At 40.5% G+C, this 21,924-nt stretch overlaps 1 protein-coding gene and 1 long non-coding RNA gene across 5 annotated transcripts in view; one reads left to right on the top strand and one right to left on the bottom strand.

Annotated features, from left to right (window-relative positions):
* NALF1 (NALCN channel auxiliary factor 1) overlaps nt 1–21,924 on the bottom strand; it is a 535,944-nt gene that overhangs the window by 318,379 nt on the left and 195,641 nt on the right. The window lies entirely within an intron of this gene.
* On the top strand, nt 4,207–15,117 carry LOC105066905 (uncharacterized). Of its 4 annotated transcripts, none has more exons than XR_012511768.1 (6): nt 4,207–7,673; nt 7,917–8,406; nt 9,634–9,851; nt 10,102–10,232; nt 10,323–10,845; nt 11,960–15,117. It is a non-coding gene; the product is annotated as an uncharacterized LOC105066905 (long non-coding RNA). The 4 variants fall into 4 exon arrangements; XR_012511770.1 differs by having other exon boundaries at nt 10,323–10,481; nt 10,644–15,117; XR_012511767.1 differs by having other exon boundaries at nt 10,323–15,117.

Below are 21,924 nucleotides of genomic sequence, written 5' to 3' on the forward strand. Positions count from 1 at the left end.
ATGTTGTTTCCAAGCTGAACAGTCAGTGGGTTGGTTGGTGCATGCTTTCTCTGCTGTAATGTTTCTGTAAGGTACTAGCGATTTGGATTTCTAAAACACGTTTTATCTATCCTGAAGAGTGAAATAACTTATTGGGATTGATTCGTTCTATTTCGTAACAATCTAGCTTTGCTGAATTAACAAGGCACTGTTTGAACTTTGTTCTGCCCCAGTCCATTTGTAACTGTAGGTAATTCCTTCTCTGTTACTCTGGCAGCTGAATCTTATTATATTTAGTTCACTGTACCTGGGCAGTTTTCCTGAGGGCCTATAATGTGTAAACTGTCATTACAATAAGGCTGGAGGTTTCTGAGGTGTATCAACAAAAAAAGAGAGCCACGAGAAAACTATAATGTGCTTACCAACTATTTAGATGTAAACAACAAGAATACTGCATATTGCTACACTGGTCTTAGAAATTCATCAGCTTGAATGAATTTGTGGAATATAAAAAAGGTTATAAATAAATAAGCTAAGCATTTGATTCCAAAGGCTGGAAAAATAATCATATGGATAACCCAAAGGAAGAACAAAGAAATGCATAATGAAAAGAAATACTGATTTAATGAATTAGATAGCAAAAATAGAAGAGATTTTCAACAATACCAGAGGCTAGTTTTTGGAAACTAGTAGTAAAGTGGAAAAATTTCAGGTCAGGATAATTTGTACTTTTCTTTTTAAAGAGAAAGAAGTCCCAAATAAAAACAATTAAAATAAACAGAGTTGGTTCACTCGATTCCATTGGCACACTAAGGACAAACACATAGCTCCCTCACGCCCTCCCTGACCTAGTCTGTCTCTACTGCACAGGCAAAATAATGATGTGATAAAAACCCAGAGTCTGGAGTCAGACCTTACAGGTCTGAGCAGCTGTCAGACTTACTAGCTGTGTAACCCTGGGCGATTTATTTAACCACCCTTGTCTCACTTTCCACATCTTTAAAATAGGAATTATCACAGACCCTAACTCATAGGGCTTTAGGAAGATTTGTTGAACAGAACTTGTAAAGCACTTAGAACCATACCTGTACACAGAAAAAAATTATTCAATAAAGTAAAATCCCTTAATTTTTCTCTTCAGAAGGATGGGGGTTTTTCCAGGGACCTCTGTCTACACTGAAACATTGGACTGTTGCTTTTGTGAAACTCTGTACTTTCCTTATTGTCCATTTCATATTGTTTTAAAACATATCTGCATATTGTTTGACATTTCTCCCATTCACGGATGTCAACATAATTTCTCTCCCTCTGAGTATGGACTGACCTCTGCGTCTTCTCCTGATGAACAGAATGTGCTGGAGGTGAGATTGCCTGGCTTCTGAGAGTAAGCAGTAAAAGGTGGCATGGCTTCGAGGGGGCTCTCTCTTGGGGTTCCTGCCCTGGAATTCACCCACCATGTTTCAAAGAAGCCTGGGCCATGAGCAGAGACCACGTTAGTGCTCTGACCAGCCGCTCCAGCTGAGGTCCCATGAACAGCCAGTATCAGTCTCCAGGTATGTGAACAAGAGTCTGTCCAGACAATTCTAGGCTCCTCTCAAGCCAGCTCAGCTGATGCCAAGTGGAGCAGAGATGAACCGAAACTACAGACCCCTACCCAACCTGCAGATTTAGAGCAGAATAAATACTCCTGTGGCAGATTAGGCTCCAGGTGGCTTGGTGTGCAGGAAGACATTCCAGGACAGATTCTGTTTCTAAAAGCGGGGTGTTGTCATGTCAGAAAACATGAAACCTGCATCAGTGTTGTGACTGGGTGGTGGGTGGAGGCTGTTCCTGGTGATATACATCTAATTCTAGGGATGCAAGCATGGAATATATTGTATTATATACATATATATATATATATATATATATATATATATATATATAAAGTTTATACATAATGTAATTAACCACATTTATAAATTAAAGGAGAAACATCACATGATCATGTCAATTGATTCAGAAAAAAAAAGCATTCCATAAAATTCCATTCCTTTAAACAAAAGTCTTAGCAAACTGTTGTCAAAGAACATCACAGATTTAAAACACACTTGAAGAAAATATTTGCATATACGTAACAAACAATTATCACAAATGTATCTGTATTTATCTAAATTGATGGATATATACATGTGCATGCGTATGGGTGTGTGTGTGTAAGTATTCCTAAAAAATCAATTTTTGAAAAAGGAAGAAGAAATTAGCAGAGGAAAATAGACTAGGAGACTCAAATATCAAAAGAGAAGAGATAGTAATGATGATGGTAGAGATATGACAGATAATTGACTCATAAGTAATGAAGGAAATGCAAATTAAAGCCAGAATGAGATTCTCTTTCTGCTCTCAGATTTACTCAAATGTAAATGGTCTGAAAAATTAAATGCTGATGAAGCTATGTGGAAAGAAGAAATCACAGGCAGTGTTAGTGGAGAAGAAACAGGCTCGGCTGCTGCGGCTTGCAACTTGGCAACATCGATATCACTGAAGGTATGTGCGCTGTATACGACCGATCCGTGTTCCTTGCAGGAGGGTAAGTGGGAGAAACATTCAGACTGCAAAGTGAGATCGGAGGCTTATAGAAGATTGTCTGCTGCACTATTATTTACACAAACAAAACAATCAGAAATAGCCTAGATATCTATTCATCTAAGTGGATGAATAAGAAAATGTGAACAAAGGAATGTATATATATGTAAATGAAAATATCTCAAAACCATAAATTAAGTGAAAATACAGTACGACATACAGTATTTTGTCATTTATAAACTTCAAATAGAAATGAAACCATGATACATACTGTTTCTGAATAGAATATATATGCAAATATTTGAAAATATTTGTGTGAACCAATTCCTTACAATAATAAATTAATCTCTCTCTCCATGCGTATGTATATGTCTATGTATAGGTATGTGTGTGTGTGTATAATATATAAAATAACCTGTTAGGTCTGACTTTCTACAGAACCTGAGTAACACAGAGGGTATATTTATGTTATATATATATATATATATTTTTTTTTTAAACAAAATAAAACAAGTGCAGCCTCCCCTGGAGGCAGTTACAAGGATTTGATGAGTCAGTATTGGTAAAGCACTTAAAACCATGCCTGGAAATTAGAAAACTACCATTTGAATGTTTAGTAAATAAATTTACTCTCTATTCTCTGTAGAAAGATGGGAGTTTGTCCACAGATCACATACAATTTCTTTTTCTACTCTGACATACTGGAGTGCTTTTCTTTTTGAAACTTCCATTATTTTTCAATCCCATATCTCTTTTCATTTTGATAAAAAAAATTCACATATTGAGATATAAGGAAGTCATTCTGGCATCTACCTGAGCTAACGTGAATTTTATGCTAGCTAAAATAACCTGTTTGTGGTCTATTTAACATACATTGTCCATCTACTTTAATTATTAAAGAAAGGAGCACACTGACCAGAAGTAAAGAACGTTCACGTTAAAAATAAAGATTAAACGTCCCTCCTTCCTGGGATGCCAATGCTGGTCCTCCTTTGATGGTAAGACTCCCTTCCCAGGTGCCAAGGACATATGGGTTCGTGCTGGTCTTTTGTGTGTGTGTGAAACCTTGAAGAAATGTATCCTTGACTCGTTTAATGTTCTTTGTTCTGACAAGATGTACAACAGTGCTGGAAACCATGCTTCTCTGGAGCAGTTTCTCACAGTGATCTGGGAAGTGGGTTTCCAGGCTAGTTCTCAGTTTGGCTCAAATAAAACTCCTTTCTGTTCTTACTTTTGATTGTTTATTGATTATTTTACTAGACAGTTTCTAACCACCAGCACCTAAACATGAAGCCAAGATTTCAAAAATCAGCCTATATAAAACATCTTCCTCTTCTTCCTCCCTCAGTTCAGCTACCACTCTGTGCATTTATCTTTTTCCCATCAAGGGATAAAAATCATACCTATGAAGGCATCTACTTCTATAAAAGCACAGAGCTTGTCTGCAGTCAGTACTCAGTAAAGCTACCTTCCTTTCCTGTTCTCTGTACCTTGAGCACATCACCTGCAGGTTCACCAACTTACTCCCCCTGCCTAATTATTGTCTCCACGACTGTCCTCTTGTCCACATCCCATTGTCGTTTCATAACCCACCCCCTGCATCATAAAACAGCCCTCCCTCCTTCAATTCCTCTGGTAACCATGGTCCATAATATGAAATTGTCAGTCATCAGTCAGAAAGTAGGTCCAAAGGGTGCCAGTTTATTGCTCCCCCACCCTCAAGGTGGTGGGCTGGAGCCCAGGGACCAGCCACTTCCTTTTAAGCCAGCCTCACTGATTCTCTGTGTGCCCTAATATGAAAAAGCTGGGGAACAGTGGCTTATACTAGCCATCTACGTTTAGAAATTAGGATCTCAGACTATTTTTCTCTTAAGGCAGATGTGCATTCTGCTCAGTTAAATGATAAACCATCTCAAGACTGATGAACGCTATCACTTACATCTTCTGTCTAGAAGACAGCCATGCGTATGATAACTGCTTAGTGGAATGTACTTCTTAAATAAAGTCTCTCATGGCCTGAGTTTAAAATTCCAGCCTTCCCAATTTAAAGCCCCACGGTCCTTTGGGATTTCATACTGCCCACTCTGTCAAGTCCTAATCTGTAAAGTGGCAGACTGATACACTCCACGCAAGACCGTAGTGAGGATTAATGGAGCAAATGCATCTAAAGTTCCTGTTACACAGAGGATGTTCAGTAAATGCCAGCTGCTTTCTCGCGTGATTTCCATGCTACTGATGAAGATGAAGGGGGAGATGTGAGAGTTTACACCTGCATCCAGAAGACATACACTTCCTGGAATCTATTTCAACAATGAAAGATTGTAAGAAGAGAAAGTGAAAATTTGAATGTTAAGATTAAAATTCCAGAAAACACACAAACACACACACACACACACACACACAGTGCTTTGGTTTAAAGTGGGCACCTGACCTCTAGTGCCTGATTCTGTCCGTCTGCCTGATGACCTGCACGCTCCTGGGAAGAAGTCTCCCAGTCACCCGATGGTGTCACACTGAGTAACAACCCAGCAGCAGTTGCCAGTTTTAGTTCAACAAGTGCTAAGCATTTTGTTGCCCTATATGCTGTAACCAGATTTTTAAAAAATTTTTTATTGAGGTGTAGTTGATTTATGATGTTACTTTCAGGTGTATAGCAAAAGAGATCCAGTTATACATATACATGCAAATACATTTTTTCTTTTCAGATTCTTTTCCATTATACGTTATTATAAGAAATTGAATATAGTTTCCTGTGCTACACTGTAGGTCCTTGTTGCTTATCTCTTTTATATATAATAGTGTGTATCTGTTAATCCCAAACTCCTAAACTATCCTTTCCTCACCCTTTCCCTTTTGGTAACCATGATTTGTTTTCTATGTCCATGAGTTTTTTTTTTTTTTTAATTTTATTTTACTGAATTATAGACAGTTTACAGTGTTGTGTTATTTTCCAATGTAGAGCACAATTTTTCAGTTATACATGAACATACATATATTCATTGTCATATCCTTTTTCACTGTAGATCACAGTGATCTACCACAAGATCTTGCATATGTTTCCCCGTGCTATACAGTATAATCTTGTTTATCTATTCTATATCTATCTGTCAGTATCTACAAATTTCGAACTCCCAGTCTGTCCCTTCGCACCCCCCTCCCCTCTGGCAACCACAAGTTTGTATTCTCTGTCTGAGTCTGTTTCTGTTTTATATTTATGTTCATTTGTCTTTTTTTTTTTTTTTTTTTTTTCTGGATTCCTCATATGAGCGATCTCATACGTGGAATCACGCTCCTGGGAAGAAATCTCCCAGTCACACTGATGTTGTCATACTGAACAATAACCCAGCAGCATTTGCTGGTTTTAGTTCAACAAGTGCTGAGCATTTTTTTGCCCTACATGTTGTAACCAGATTTTTTTTTAATGTATCTTTCAAAGCCACTGATCTTCTCTTTTTTGATGGAAAGATGTTAACTGAAAGCTGAATACAAATTTGGTTTTGAAACAGAATTCAGGGAAAGCTTCTGAGAACCTACCTGCTACCTGGATAACAAGATGCTTCCTTTCCCTTCCTCTAGTCCAGAGCAAATGTCAGAAGCTGCTATTTCACCCATCCTTCGTAGAACAAATGCCAGACAGGCTGACATATGAGAAGACGCACAGTGCTCTGGGGTCACCGGGAACAGTGACAGAAGTAAAAGGACAAGCCAGGACCCAGGCTGCCAGGAGCCCTCCCACTGCAGCCGATGGGGGGAGGGTAGGGGCAGCAAAAACAATTCTGAGAGCACTTTGCTGTGTCCACCTCTTCCTGGACTGCAAAAAAAAACAAAACAAAACAAAAAACTGGATTTATAGTCAGATGTCACCCAAGGGTAGAAATACAGAAATGAAACATCTAAGTATGGAAAAGCAAAAGTTTTTACAGAGCAATTATTGTTCGTTCCATGTATGGTAAGGAGCTTAGTCATTCTGAAAAATTTCTTTTAACATGGAAATGCCAGGGTATATACGAAGTCAGATTTCCCCAGTACATACAATTAAGGACACATTGAGCAAGATATATCCATGACAGACACATTCCATTTGGCACGAGATTTAATAACCCAAATAAATCAGGTGTTTTACATTTTAAATTATGCTTCCTTGAATTTGAATATATTTGGGTCCCTCTAAATTTAACCAAGCAAATTTGGAAAGCCCTGCTTTCCATTTGAGGAAGCAATCCAGGTATACTTTGTGATAGAGAGCCCTTTTTTAAAAATGCCAGATGAAAGGAATCACTTAAGTGCAATCCGCTGACTGCATTCAGCTGTCTTCCCAGAGAACCGTTAGGCGGAAGGCCTGGCAGACAGAGCAGCCCGGGAGTGGCAAGCGGAAAGGAGCCCGGAAGCGCGGGGGGCTCTGCTGCAGCTGTCCTGCCACCGCCTGCACCTCCTCCTCCTCCTCCTCCCCAGCGCTCCCGCCCCAGCACCGGGTAGGTGGCCAGCGCTCCCCCGCCGCCACTCAGAACAGCTGCAGCGCCCCAGCACCCGTGTGCTCGCCTGCTCGCATGGAAACTTCGCTGTATTTCATTCTTAGAAGTGCTTGGCGCAGGTACCTAAACCGGGAGGTGCATTTTGTTCACATAATTATTTACTCGTTCAACCCATACATACTAGAATATTCCACAACAAAGACAAGCGTGATCCCTGCTCGCATCGAGCAAATAGTAACGAAGGAACACAAACACTCTAACAGCTACTCGCAGGTTGTGATAAGGGCCGCGGAGCGGGGCGGAGACAGACGACACAGGAGGACCTAAATTAAGACAGGGCGGGGGACCCTCTGTGGAGAAAGGAGATTCCAGCGGAGGCCGGACGCAGCCGGAAGAAGCCAGCCGTCCACAGCGCGCGCAGAGCGCTCCAGGGGCGGCGAGGGAGGGGAGCGGCCGGAGGGTGGGGGCCATGGGTCAGAGGGCCGAAGGGCCAGTTTTGTCACAGTGCAAAGGAAAGACCCTCGAGTTCTCAGTGGCGGTGGACATAGTCTAACTTACACTTATGAACAGACCGTCTGGCTGTGGTGTGGGAAATGGATCAGCGCCAGGACAAGAGTGGAAAGCAGGAGACCCCAGGACCCCTTCTGCAGCCGTCGGGTGAGGCGGTGGGGGCGCGGAGGCGCGGGATGCGAGGTGCAGCTCGCGGGGCTGGCTGGTGCCCTTCACTGTGCCAGGGCCCTGGGGGGGGGGGGGGGGAGCCTGAGGATTAGCGTGTACGGGGTGGGAAGGAAGCAAGGTGGACAGTCTGGAGATGGGCTCAGATGTGGCAACAGCGGCGAAGTCTTGATGATTTATTTCTAAATACGTCTTACATCCATCCTCCCCGCTCTTTCTTCCTAGCATTGCCACTCCAGAAGAGGCTCCTCGCCTCATACCTGGAATGACAGTAGGAGCAATCTACCCCATCAGAAAGTATCTTACTGCTTCACAGCAAAACCGTCCCTACACTGGACCCTGGCGATCAGCAAGGATTTGGGAAAGAAGGCAGCTGGATGACAGAAAATTCAGCCTGGGTTCCCTTGGAATGTAAACTAGTCTTTCGCACTTTGCGCTTTTCTTTATCAGATCATGGCCAAATATACAATCTTTTACTTAAGTCACATTTGTAAGGAGAAGAAAACATATTAACCATCTAATGAATTCCAGAGACAGTCACAGGGCATTTGCACTGGAAGGTTCTCAGAGGTCATCGAGTCCTGCCACGGACTGACACGAATGAGCGAGCTGCTTCTGGGTCCACCGTGAGCTACGGGCGGAACGGGGGCAAGACCGCGGGCCTGCGGGTGCTTCGTGTGTCCGGTCTACACTTCTGACGTAGCCGTGTTGTATGGTAAGACTTAACCCAAACTACTGCAGCCGAAGCTATTTGTTGCAGAGGAGGCCAATATGGACATTTCAGAAGCTCTAATGCCTGGACATCCTGTTTTCTTGTCAAACTTCCCAAATCAGAAACGGACTAGGGAGTTAGAAAGAAGCAGGCGTCCTGCTTCTTGTGTTCATTATTAAGTAATCAGGCACACATCAGTCAGCATTTTCTTTTTCCCTGGCACTTTCAGTTGCCTTTGTAGGGCCTTTAAAATGGAATAATCCCCAATTGTGATGTTTGAAACCTGTTCAAAAAAAAAAAAAAAAAAAAACACTCCTCTAGGACAGGAAAAAAAAAAGAAAAGCTGCCAACCCTTAGCCAGGAAGCTTATCACTGAAGTCCAAAGTCCACACGGGAACCATAATTTGATGGTGAGCCAGAGGAGGGATTCCAAAAGAATGGTGATGATTTGGTCAAGCGGGAAATACCCTTGATATCTCTGGCTTTCAACCCTGAGCCACAAAAAGCCATCACATGCTATAGAGACAGTGTATGTGGGAAACGATGTGCTATTGTTTGAATGAGACAGGGTAATCTCTAATTGTATGTGTCTCTGGAAATTCTAAGAGGAACAGAAAAACCTCCAGCCTTGCAATTCTTGTTGTTCACAAATATTCACCAGGATTCTAGACTTTTTATCTGCAGCCTTTTTTTTCACCTTTATCAACCAGAGGATGTGTTCCCTATCCATGGATTCCCAGGTAGATGGGCAGCGGCTTCTGATATGGTTGCACAAAACGACTTTCTCACAGCAGTAAGAACCCTGCGCATAAGCTTTCTTGTCCACCATCTTCCCTTGGAACACTGGGGGTATAAAATGGCAACCAGTGTATATGTTCAGTACATAAGGACACGCAGCCAGTAAATCATGCCAGATGTCGGCTCCAAAGGATCGAGTGTATTTCCAGCTTGACCTCATTCTTCCTCTGATGGTCCCGTCCTGCAGAACCATGTGGTAGAGAAATCTAGCACAGTCTTGTGCAGGGAGGGCATGAGAGGAGTTTGCCCATGACACTAACTCAAAGCTTCCCTTCATCACAATTAATCACCGTCTCTGTGTATTTCTGCGTTTTCCAAAATGTTTTTGGTTTATTTGAAGAGAAATTTTAGGTCCCTTAGAAGTAATCCTTTCTGCTCCTTCACTCTCCCCTCTCTGTCTGCTTCTCTCTCCCTCCTTCTCTCTCTTTTCAGTTCAGTGGGAAGGACTCCTGCCATTCACCTCATCATAGCTTTCACGGCACCACGCTTACTGTGAGCTCAAATACGGCGCACACTTGATGGACAACCCTTGAAGCCTCACTCTGCCAAGCGGAACACGTGGCTAAGAGCAGACTGGCTCCTGGTGCTGAGCGCTTTGCCGCCGATCCCTCCCATCATGGAGGGTATGCGGTGTTCTGGCTGACCTTCAAGTGAGTGATTACGTCTGACTGCCTCAACCTCCCCTGAAATTCCACCAGATTCTTCAGTCCTAAATTGCAGTGTTAACACAGCAGTTCGCATATTTCCAGGTTGATAAGAGTATTTTCTTACTATAGTTTTGACTTGATAAACATTTTCTAGTATCATTAAGTTTCCTTAAGGTTAAAAGAATTACAGGGACATGCGGGTTCATATTTTTTATTAGTGACAATGTTGAATGTTCTAATTTCTGTCAAGAAGGTGAGAAACAAGACAGTAAAATAATCCTGTTTGGTGAACTCTTAAGCTAAATGAGACTGAAGTAAAATCGCAGAGAGAGGATTGTTGAGTCATCAGAAGCGCGGTTCTGCGCGGCGGCTGGCCCCGTTGCTGTAAGTGCCACGCTGACAGGCTCTCGCTTTAAGTGGCTATATTGTTGTTTCCCCTATTACAGTTGCTGCGCTATTTCTTTCTGCTTCTAGGTGTTCTGGTTCCTTGGGGACGGTAAACATTTAACCCGGGCCTGCCTGAATGTGACGCCAGGCTCTCTGACCTGTCACCCTTACTCTTACACCGAACACTCAAATCCCATGAGAAGAACTGAAGCATTCTGCTCCACAGGGGCTACACTGAGGGTCTGGGTAAGGCTCCGACCTGCTGAGCAGAAATCAAGTTGAAACCCGATCCCTTGGGTTCTGCTCCTAGAGCGATCCTGGATGATTGAGTCAGCCAAGCCCCCATCTCCCTCCTGGCTGCGAGTCAGTTCCGGCGTGTGCAACGGGAATGACACTTCCTCTCCATAGGAGGCGCCGCTGTGATTCATGGAATGAGATCTGAAATATGCCCATGAGTTTCTCCGAGAACGATTACTCCATCCCACTGATGCTCTGTCTCTGATGAATTTGCCTGCTTACCTCAGAGCTAAGCTACTGACAAAAGAGAAATATTCTATACTAAACTCTGGGGCCGCTTTCACCGCAGATATTTATAAATCCATCTGTCCAGGTAGAGTGTCGATATGCAATTAACAAATTACTCTCCACCAGCAGAAACTATTTCTATTTCAGATATAGCTCAGGTATTTCCATTTGTTTTTTAAATCTCTGTGTTTTTTCTCACTGTAGACAGAGCACCCAGTAGGGAGTGGTTTTCAGAAACTATTACAGAAACTAGTTATAACGATGGAACTGGGAATGACATACCATCTACAGCGGTTTTTTGTCAAAGTGAAAAAGTACATGGAGTATGAGACCATGTATATCTGGGAACCAAGTTCACTGTACCATGCAAAGTTGTAGAGATCATCAAACGAACGTGATTTGATGAGCAAAATCTACAGGATGCCAGTATATCAAAAGCAAACGCTGTATCATATCACTTATACGTGGAATCTAAAAACACTGAACTCAGAGAAACAGAGTGCAGAAGGGTGGTTGCTGGGTTAGGGGAAATGGGAGACGTCAGTCAAAATGTAAACCTCCCAGTTATAAGAGGAAAAAGTTCTGAGGGATAAACGTACAGCATAGTGATCATAGTTATTCATACCGTATTGTACAGTTAAAGTTGCTGAAGATAAATCTTAAATGTCCTCACCACAAAAAAGAAATTATATGACATGCTGAAGGTGTTAGCTAAGACTATGGTGGTAATGCCTTTGCAATATTTCAGTGTATCAAACTGACACTTTGTATGTCTTAAAATTACAGATGTCACATGTCAATTACATCTCAAAAAAGATGGGAAAATCGAAATGTAAATTACTGGTTTTCAATAAAAAAAGAAAAAGAACTTTTGCAATAGGCTCCACTGTTGCCAAGGACTTGCTCTTAAGAACGCAGCGGTTTCTGCTCCAAGCTGGAGCCTGAGGGCTTGAGTCACTGGGGCCGATGGCTCCCCCTGCAGACTGTGCAGAGCGCATAGATTACACCACACACGCAGTCAGCTCTGTGGTCTGTAGTTAGTCTTTCTGTCAGGTCCTGTGAATATAATGGAGTTAGAGGGTTTATAAATCTTCCACGGTTTAAATGTCTCCTATCATGACTCCTTTTTCATTGACTGAATCTGTATTCAAAGAAACAAACATACAATAACTTTTCTTTATATGCTTCTTTTTTTCCAGGAAAACTGTTTTTTACGCAAGGTCACATTGTTTAAGTGGAAGGCCTACATCACTCAGAAAGGAAATGTTTCTGAGCTTTGGAACAGGGTAAAGAAACTAGAAAATAACTGCTCTTGAGCCCTATCTCTAAAGCCACTCTTGGAAGGGTTTTGAATGCTTAAGAATTCTAAATGCAAAAACATCCCAAAACCTTCAGTGAAATAAAGGTAACTGTACTATGGCTCCACTGTTTCTTTCTGCTGTGTGCATGGTTCAAGCCAACTGCACCACACCTCGGTAGAAATGCAGACACAGGGCTTGCCTGCTGTGAAGTAAGGAGAGTGTGTGTGGATTCTCTGCACCCCCAACATCTCCTGAGCTTTCTAAACACAGGGGATGCTCACAGGTAGCTATTCATTAAAGCAGATGAAGCGGCCACACAGAGCAGACAACGTTAGTCAGAATGAACCTTTTGGACGAGATTCTATTTAAACAAGGAATAGAAGGAAAGAACTTGTTTTGGCAGAAAGGATCGGGGAGTATTTTCTAGCTGGAGCAAGGGTGACACGCACAGCGTTTTAAAGTGCGACCGTGGATGAAAATGCACAGGGGGCGCGTCTGTTACATCAACACGTGCACTTGGCTGATGGAAGCACAACTTCTGTCCAGTGCGGAACAAATAACCACAATATTATCACTTTTCATCTGCATAGGACTTTAAAAATTTGTGAAAGGTTTCTCAACATTACAGCACTAAGTCTTTGCAGGAGAATGACGCAGTGATAGAGGAACAAGCATCCTCGCTGTACGGACATGAAGGCTCAGGCGTGTTAGTGAGACACCGGAAGGTGCTTACAGGAAAGAGGTAGCTGTCAGATTTCTTCTGCTTTACTGTCTAATGTAATCCATGAAGCCAGTGTGTGTTTTATACAAATGTAAGTACATATCTTGTGTGGTCAGTGTGGAGGAAGGATGTGAAAAATCATAGCAGACATTATTAAAGCTCTTAAAATTCACGTTGTTTATTATAACTCTTGCTTTTCCACAGTATATTGGAGTTTCTTGGTAACAATGATGAGAAATCAGAGCTGTCAATTTGTAGTTCTGAGAAAACTAATGTCATCTTGTATAATTTTTTTTCAGTCAAGTTATTGTTTATTTTAGAAGACTAATATAATTTTTAAAGATGGTATAAAGATTGTCTTTTTTAAAGTGAATTTTATTAGTTTGGATAGTAAACTTCATTCCTGTGACTTAGAAATCAAAATGATTTAATAAATTATAGATTAAAAAGTCTTGCTCTGACTCTAATTTCTGTTGTCCTCAATCTTCACACTCACCAACCCATCCTCACCTCACAGTACACATCTCTGCTTTCACACTCAGATACACACACACACACACACACGCATCCACATTTCCCTCTTTCTTACATAAAATACAATCTAATCAATTTCTTTTTTATTCTTTATTCTTTTCTTTTTCTTTTTTTCTTTTTTACAGCTGTGGAGTATTTCAATGTGTGGATGTTCATGGATAAGTGCTTGGGTTCTTTTTTTGCTATCAAACCTTTGACCAGTAAGTTGTAGAACAGACATCATTAAACTGTAAAGTTAGATTCGCTCATACTTATGGCCTTTGACCTTGGCTCCCAGCCTCCCTCAGTTCCTCTTCTGATCACCAGGTTCTCTGACTGCTTGTTCACCATCATCAATACCCCTCTTATCTTCTCAATAAAAAAGGAGAGGAGAGGAAGGCAGGAAGGGAAAGAGATGTTCTGGTTCCAAATTTTCCAGATAAATGCCAGGTTATACATTCAGGCCAAAGTTAAAAGTAACACATTCAAATGTGCTAAACCATAGACATTTACAAATTTTTAACACATAGATTTCTTCTGCATAACCCTCGACTTTTTCCAGCACGCGTTAATTTAACCATAAAAGCACGAGATTCCTTTCGCCTATCAGGGCCCCAGTCATTAATGCTGGGGAATTAATTACCAACAACCCTGGTGCAGGCACAGACTTCCCATGCAGAGTATCACTTTTTCTTGTCTTTAAAGGTTACATTTCCACTAGCACCTGACCCTAACTCATCTCTACTTGCAGCTTTATGTAGATTTGGCATTAGATTCTTCTCCACCCAGGGCAACGTAACTTGGGGGAAAAAAAAAATGGTTCAATGTTTTTGATAAAAAGGGCTAAATGGAGAGCATTCTAATGACTCAGAAAAGATGTCAACTTCCTGGCATCTAGCAGAAAACAGCACGCAGATAGGAACCACCCACTCCAAATTATTAGCTACATCTGAAGCGATTAAGGGATTTATTTAATGCAAAAATTATTTAAGGTGTTGTATATCAGAACATGCTTAAAAGTGCCATAGGGATATTGTGAAATACCGTAATTTCCCATCTTTCATTTCTACTTATCTTACTGCTGCATTTTATGTGAGGCACTGGTTGTCTATACAAAATGCTTCTGCAAAATCAAAGTTTATTAATGAGACGCGGAAAAAAAATAAACAGGTCTCTTTTGCTTTTGCTTAATGTAATGCCAATGTTCATTTCCTCCTCATTATTCCCTCACAGGGCTCTTCGTCTGTCTCCCAGCCAGGGGAGTGTTACAGTTTTCCATTAAGGATAATATTTCTGGAATAAATGTTCTTTCTAGTCTGAGCTTACACGACACCAACAAAACCTGTTGAAGAGAAAATTCATTCCTACCTGACACCAAATAACTGTTTTAACTGATTATTTTCTCCGAACTGACAGGTAGTTTTGGCAACGCAGACAGACACAGCTTAGTCAATTTAGTGCATGAGTGATACATGAGGGGTCCCATGTTCAAAGTAGAAAAACTGTACAGTGGTTCACTCAAAACTCAGAGTGTTTATTTAGTTCAGTAACACCTACTTTAAAAGTACTGACTGTGCAGATTATAAAAAGGTTTTTTCCCAACTTGTTCATCTTACACACTACATAAAATTGGAAAATAATGACAGTGGATATGTAACAGTTTTTGTTAATAACTGATGAGGTGACAGATATGTCAAAATCTTTAAAAAAAATATCGTGAGCTCCCGCTTTTATACATCTTTCCCAGTCACAGACTCTATAAAAAAGTTACATGCAGAGGTGCTCCCTGGGCTACTATTTATAACTAGAAAGTGGAAACAATCAAGAAGACCTACAATAAGAAAGTGCTTAAACAAACGAAGGCACATTTTATTTCTCATTCTTCTCTGCCACACAGTGCAAGGATGACTCAAAAGTTGGGTCAGTTGCGGAGTGCCATATTGTTCCTCATTCTCCCCTCAAACATCCTGCGAGGAGCAATTCCGGAAGGTGAGGCAATTTCAAGATGGCGCAGCACACTAACAATGGTGTCAACACATAAAGAAGGTGAGGTCTGTCCCCTGTTGAAATTGTTCTAATCCAACTGCTTTAGCCTTGGCTCTATGTACCAGTGAACTTGGGAAAGTTGTAATTACCCAGAAAATATATTATCATTTCCCCTGGGATGTGGGAGTTAGAGATTGATTTTCAAAAAAAAAAAAAACCTCATGAAAAGAAATGAGCACTTTGTGGGATTAAGCACTGCACCAGCATGAATCCACCATACGAATTTACCAGACCCTGTATGAGTGGTATGAACAGATTTCTTAAGATTTTTTCCTCCTTATGATAATTATTAGAAAAGCCCATAATGGAGTTCATGATGTCATATGACAAAGTCATACAGTTTTCAGTGTTATTTACCACGAGTGAGGGGGAGGCTGTCTTCCTACGTGCCAGTGAAACCTTAATGAAGGAGTCCCTTTGTGCCTGCATTTTCTCTGCGTGAAAGCCACCCGAATGGCAGCAATCGGGACACATTCTTCCCTATAAGCCTAGGAGTGCAATTTCCTGTAAAACTTATATTTTAAAGCCTACACCAAAGGCTTAAAGAAAAATGCCACTCAAAGCAACCTAGAACAAAGAATCAAATGAAATACCACTACGGAGAAAGCACTTAACTATCGACTCTGTTTCCTTCCCCTCTTCTGTTACTACTGACTCTCAGCTTAGCTCTGGAAGCATCCTGCTCTCTAGAAGGAAAGTACAAATTTGCACACATTCAACGTGAATGCCTTCCACAGGTTTGCTTATTTTGCCTTAAACTTGAGGGTAGTTATTACCTTAGCGTTGTTCTAAAATCCAGCTCATTTAAACATTAGGAATGCGATGCTAAAGGCTTTTTTCTAAAAGCCTTGAACATAGAGGGGGGAAAGCAAGGAAAGTAATTTTCTTTTCATTTCTAAGTAATGTCTATATGGAATCTATAAATGTTATAAAGATGAAATTATTCTCTCATAACTCTGAAAATGGACAAGACATTTCTTCAGTAGCGTGGACACTTTCCTTACCCATACGGCTGATCTTTTATGTTTGTTTGTTTTTTAATAAACCATATGACAGCCTGCTACCCTTGTAACAGACACTTGACATCTTTCCAAAGCAAGACGTTTCATTTAAAAGGACAGCCAAGATTCACGCTCCGGTCATTGGGTGTCCTAAATCAACAGACATGTTCTCCTGTTTCACTCTGCATCTGTGCGGCGCGTTTCAGCTGGTTTAAGGCAAACGCCAAAGCCCTTTGCATGTAAGACATTATACCTCCCCAGTCTCCGCTTTCCTTCCACTAGGCTACCCCTTCCTGCCATTGTTTTTTCAAGCAGAATGTCAAGGGAGTAATTAATTGTCTTGTGCTATTTTGTGAGAGTCAATTAGAAACTGAGGCCACGGACAGAACTGTGAGAGTGAACATGTTTTCATTCAAGGCAGCCCATCCTTTACTTCATCTCCTTTTGTGTCACAAAATGTCTGAGGAACCCTTTACCATTTCCACATTTCATAAATTATGGTTCACATTATTAAAAGGTATATTGATTCAATGTGCTCACAACTACATAGCAAATGGAAAAGATAATTAGCTATAATAAGGTTGCTAAAGTATTTTGCATATCAAAAGGCAATATGCTTTTTTTTAGTTGCTTGAGGTAATTCTCAATGCTCCTCTAAAATGAAAGACTATCCAAGCTTTAGGTAATATCTTGAACATTTTTCAGTCAAATTTATTTTTTCTTCTTCAGGAAGGAAACTATTATCTAAACTGATACAGTCCATTGGTAAATGTCATTTAAAACAAACAAAAAACAGACCCTGGTTACCTTCTACATGGACTGCCAATGGGATTTTTTTTTTTAATTATTATTGATGGTTTTATTTCAAAATAATTTATAGGAAATTTTGGCACTTTTTAATAATCAAGGCACTGAGGCATCAAAGTGCTACTTTGACAAACATATTTAACCTTAGGTTAAGAAGTGATGTTAATGTGTTCTTTGTGAATCTTTTCCTTACCTACAGGCTCCCCAATTAAATTTCATACCTCTTAGGACATTCTTTTTAACTTTTTCCTGTTATTGTAAGTAGCAGGGTATTTACCGTCTGTCCTCTACTTCATAATAATTTATCTGAGAGAAGTTGTACTTTCCAATTTCTTACCCATCTCTCATCCACCCAGCATGGAGATGAATTAAATCCCTTAAGACTCATGTGCCCTACTTTTGCAAGGTGGCTTCTGAGTGACCATCAGTTGGCCAATATAAGCACTGAGATAAAGCAAATAATACAGTGGATACTGTCAGGAACTCTCACTTTTAGTCCTGGCACTGACTGAGCAGCGGCCTCTATTTCTCTGTTCTAAGAAGAATCAGATGGGTTATGTTACGAAAGTTCCTTCAAGTGCAAATTTTAAATGATTCTAATATGCAATCCAAGTACCTCAATACTTTGATGTGAAACTAAGTAATCATCCAACCCAAAGAACAACTAGTGACACACATAAGCCCAATGACAAAAAGCACTGCTGTTGTTAAGAACTCCAGTGGGGATTACTGACTGCCACGCGTGTCCAGTCCTAGTCTACACATTTAAAATTCACTACCATCTGAGCACTGAGATGTCCCTCTACAAAGAGTGAGGCTCTACTAACATTTTATCAATTTCCACAATAAAATTTGATCTTTTAAAATCTCTCAAAAAATAAAGACTAATGTACGTGAAGGAAGAAAAATTTCTAGACATATAGTCAACAGCCAGGTCAGCTTTATGAAATGCCCATGTTTAAATCAATGGTCATAATTTTTCAAAATTTTTTTACTGTTTTTGAAAATAATATTAATATATATATACACAATCATTAACATATGCTACTCTCATCCATTATACATAGATTTATTCAGATCAACATAAATAACAAAGTCTTTGAAATACATTTCTACAGTTATTTATAAGTAATTTATAGTATTTTACTCTAAGATGTGAAATTGTATCACTGAAAACTGTGACTGAGATGTTTGGCAGTTATGTAACCCCGACCAAAATACTAGTCTGATTCATATCTCCACATCAGACCTCAACTCTGATCTTCCTCTTTAGCTTCAGACCCATATTTTTGATTGTCTATTGGAAATCACCTCTTGGTTAGTACACTTGCTTTGTCAAAATCAGTCCAAAACTCACGATTTCCCCTCATTCTCCCACTTGTCAGTCTCCCCATCTTGACTGACGATGGTGTCATTCATCTTGTCACTGAGCTACAAACTCTGAAGTCAGTCTTAACAACCCTTTTTCCCTTACTTCATTCATTTTCAGTTGGTCACCAACTCCTATGAATTCTACTTCAGAGATAGATAGATAGATAGATAGGTAGATAGATAGAAAGATAGATATTTTAGAAAAGATATCTTGATTGGCTGGAGCGAGAAGATCTCAGAAGCAAAAATCCTACAGGCAAACCTTGTTTTATTGCACGTCCCTTTGCTGCTTGGCAGATATCATATTTTTTAGAAACTGAAGGCTTATGGCAACCCTGCTTTGAGCAAATCTATCAACACAATTTTTTCCAATAGCAGTTGTTCACTCTGGGTCTCTGTGTCACATTTTGGTAATTCTCACCTCATACTTCAAACTTTTATTATTATTATATTTGTTATAACCTGTGATCTGAGATCTTTGATATTGCTATTGCAGTTGTTTGGGGGGGCGCCACAAACCACACCCATCTGAGGTGCAAACTTGATCGATAAGTTTGCGTGTGTCCCGACTGCTCCAGCACCAGCCACTCCCCCATCTTTCTCCCTCTCCTCAGGCCTCTCTATTCCTTGAGACACAGTAATATTGAAATTGGGCCAGTTAATAACCTTACACTGACCTCTAAGTATTCAAGTGAAAGGAAGAGGTGCACTTTAAATGGAAAGCTGGAAATGATTAAGCTTAGTGAAGAGGGCACGTTGAAAGCTGAGACAAGTCGAGAGCGAGGCCTCCTGCACCAAATAGTCAGACTGTGAATGTGAAGGAAAAGTTCTTGAAGGAAATGTAAAATGCTACTCCAGTGAACCCGTGATTGATAAGAAAGTGAAACGGCGTTATTGCTGCTATGGAGAAAGTCTGAGGGGTCTGGCTAGTTCAGGTCAGCCACAACATTCCCTTAAGCGAACGCCTAATCCAAAGCTAGGCTCTAATTCCCTTCAATTCTATGAAGGCCAAGAGAGGCTGGGGAGCTGCAGAAGAAAACTGTGAAGTCAACGGAGATTCGTTCATGAGATTTAAGCAAAGACGGCATCTCCATGACATCGAAGTGCAGGTGAAGCAGGACGTGCGGACGCAGAAGCTGCAGTGAGTTCCCCAGAAGAGCCAGATCAGATCATTCATGAAGGCGGTTACACTAAGCAACAGATTTTCAATGGAGACAAAGCAGCCTTATATTGGAGGAAGATGATATCCAGGACTTTTATAGCCAGAGAGGAGAAGTCAGTGCCTGGCTTCAAAGCTTCAAAGGACAGGCTGACCCTCTTGTTAGGTCTAATGCAGCTTGTGATTTTAAGTTGAAGCCAATGCTCATTTACCATTTGGAACATCTTAGGGCCATTTAGAATTATGCTAACTACTCTGCCTGTGCCCTGTAAATGGAACAACAAAGTCTGGATGACAGCACATCTGTTGACACCATGGTTTACTGACATTTCAATCCCAGTGTTGAGATCTACTGCTCAAAAACAAAGATTCCTTTCAAAATATGACTGCTCCTTGACAATGTACCTGGTCACCCAAGAGATCTGATGGCAGTGGACAATGTTATTTTCATGACATCCATTCTGCAGCCCCTGGATCAAAGAATACTTTCAAGTTTTATAGTTTAAGAAATGCATTTTGCGAGGCTACAGCCACCATAGACAGTGATTCCTCTGATGGATCTGGGCAAAGTCAATTGAAAGCCCTCTGGAAAGGACTGACCATTCTAGACACCTAGACATAAGTACACTTATGATTAATGGGGAGAGGGAAAAATATCAACATTAACAGGAGTCTGGAAGAAGCTGATTCCAGCCCTCATGGATGAATCTAGGGGGTTCAAGACTTCAGAGGCAAGTAACTGCAGCAACCGAACTAGCGTTAGAAGTGGAGCCTGAAGATGTGGTTGAATTGCTGCATCTCATGATGAAAACTCTCAGTGGATGAGGAGTTGCCTCTTATGGATGAGCAAAGACTGTTGAAATGACAACAAATGATTTAGAATATTACATAAACTTAATTGATAAAGCAGCAGCAGGGTTTGAGAGGGTTGACTCCAACTTTGAAAGAAGTTCTACCGTGGGTAAAACGCTATCAAACAGCATTGCATGTTACAGAGAAATTGTTCTTAAAAGGAAGAGTCACTTGGTGTGGAAACTCTGTTGTTGTCTTATTTTAAGGAAGTGCCACAGCCACTCCAACATTGAGCAACCACCTCCCTGATGAGTCACCAGCCATCAACATGGCCTCGGCAAAAAGATTACCGATATAAACATAACTTTTACATGCACTGGGAAACAAAAAATAATGTGACTCGCTTTATTGCGGTATTTGCTTTATTACTGTGGTCTGGAACTGAGCCTGCAGTATTTCTGATGTATGCCTGTAGCTGGGAAGCTGTAAGAGTTATCCAGAAAGTAATGATGTGATTTTCATCAAAAACAGAGAAAATAAAAATGGGAACGAATACAGAAACATAAACACACTGAGGTAGATCTATTGATCGACAGATCAATTGATAGATTTATCTGTCTCTGCCTATGTTGAATTTCCTTTGCCCAATCAGATTAAGTCCAGCCTCTTACTCAAGAAGTACTTTAAAGTTCTCAAAGCGGTCTGTCCACTCTCACCTCCGTCCATCCGCTCTGAGTTTACCGCACAACCTGAGGTAGTCATTCTTGTTCATTCACACCACTCTGTATACCATGAGTATTTAAGGCCCTTTCTTAAGTTCATTATTCCTCCTGAAACACTCCAACATCCACATATGAAAGAAAAGAACCACAAATATCATCCTTTGTTCCGCAAATAGCATTAAGCTACAGGCATTTCTCAGAGTCTTGGAAAGTCATCATTACACAAAGATAAAATATCATTTTCATCCACTGGAGCCCAAAAGCAGGGACACTATTTTTATCCCCTTTCTACCTGCTGTCCCTGCCAGAGAATAAGCTCTTGATATGTATTTGTTGAATGAATAATTGGGACAAAATTGTATTTTTGGTTATAATTATTTACAACTGTTTTTATTTTGCACATACAGGTCTGATCGAAGAGTGGCATAAAAAGGCAAATGTTTTGAGACAAAAAGAAATTTTAATGTATGGTTTATAAAACATGCATGGTTTATGTTGACATATTTTTAATATTCTCATCTCTGGGATGATTGACAGATCAATTATTGGAGAGAAAAGATGAGGATTCATGCTCATCCAACAGGCAGCTGAGGCAATCTGCTTGGTACCTCGACTCAAATCTCCCAGCTTTTTGAATCTATAAACTCAAATGTTAAAATATAATGGTGCTCTATAAATATTACCTTATGTTGGTAAAATGGCTTATTTTTTCTTATGCTGTGCTTTCAAAT

The sequence above is a fragment of the Camelus bactrianus genome, chromosome 14, assembly GCF_048773025.1.
Source record: "Camelus bactrianus isolate YW-2024 breed Bactrian camel chromosome 14, ASM4877302v1, whole genome shotgun sequence".
NCBI classification, from domain to species: domain Eukaryota; kingdom Metazoa; phylum Chordata; class Mammalia; order Artiodactyla; family Camelidae; genus Camelus; species Camelus bactrianus.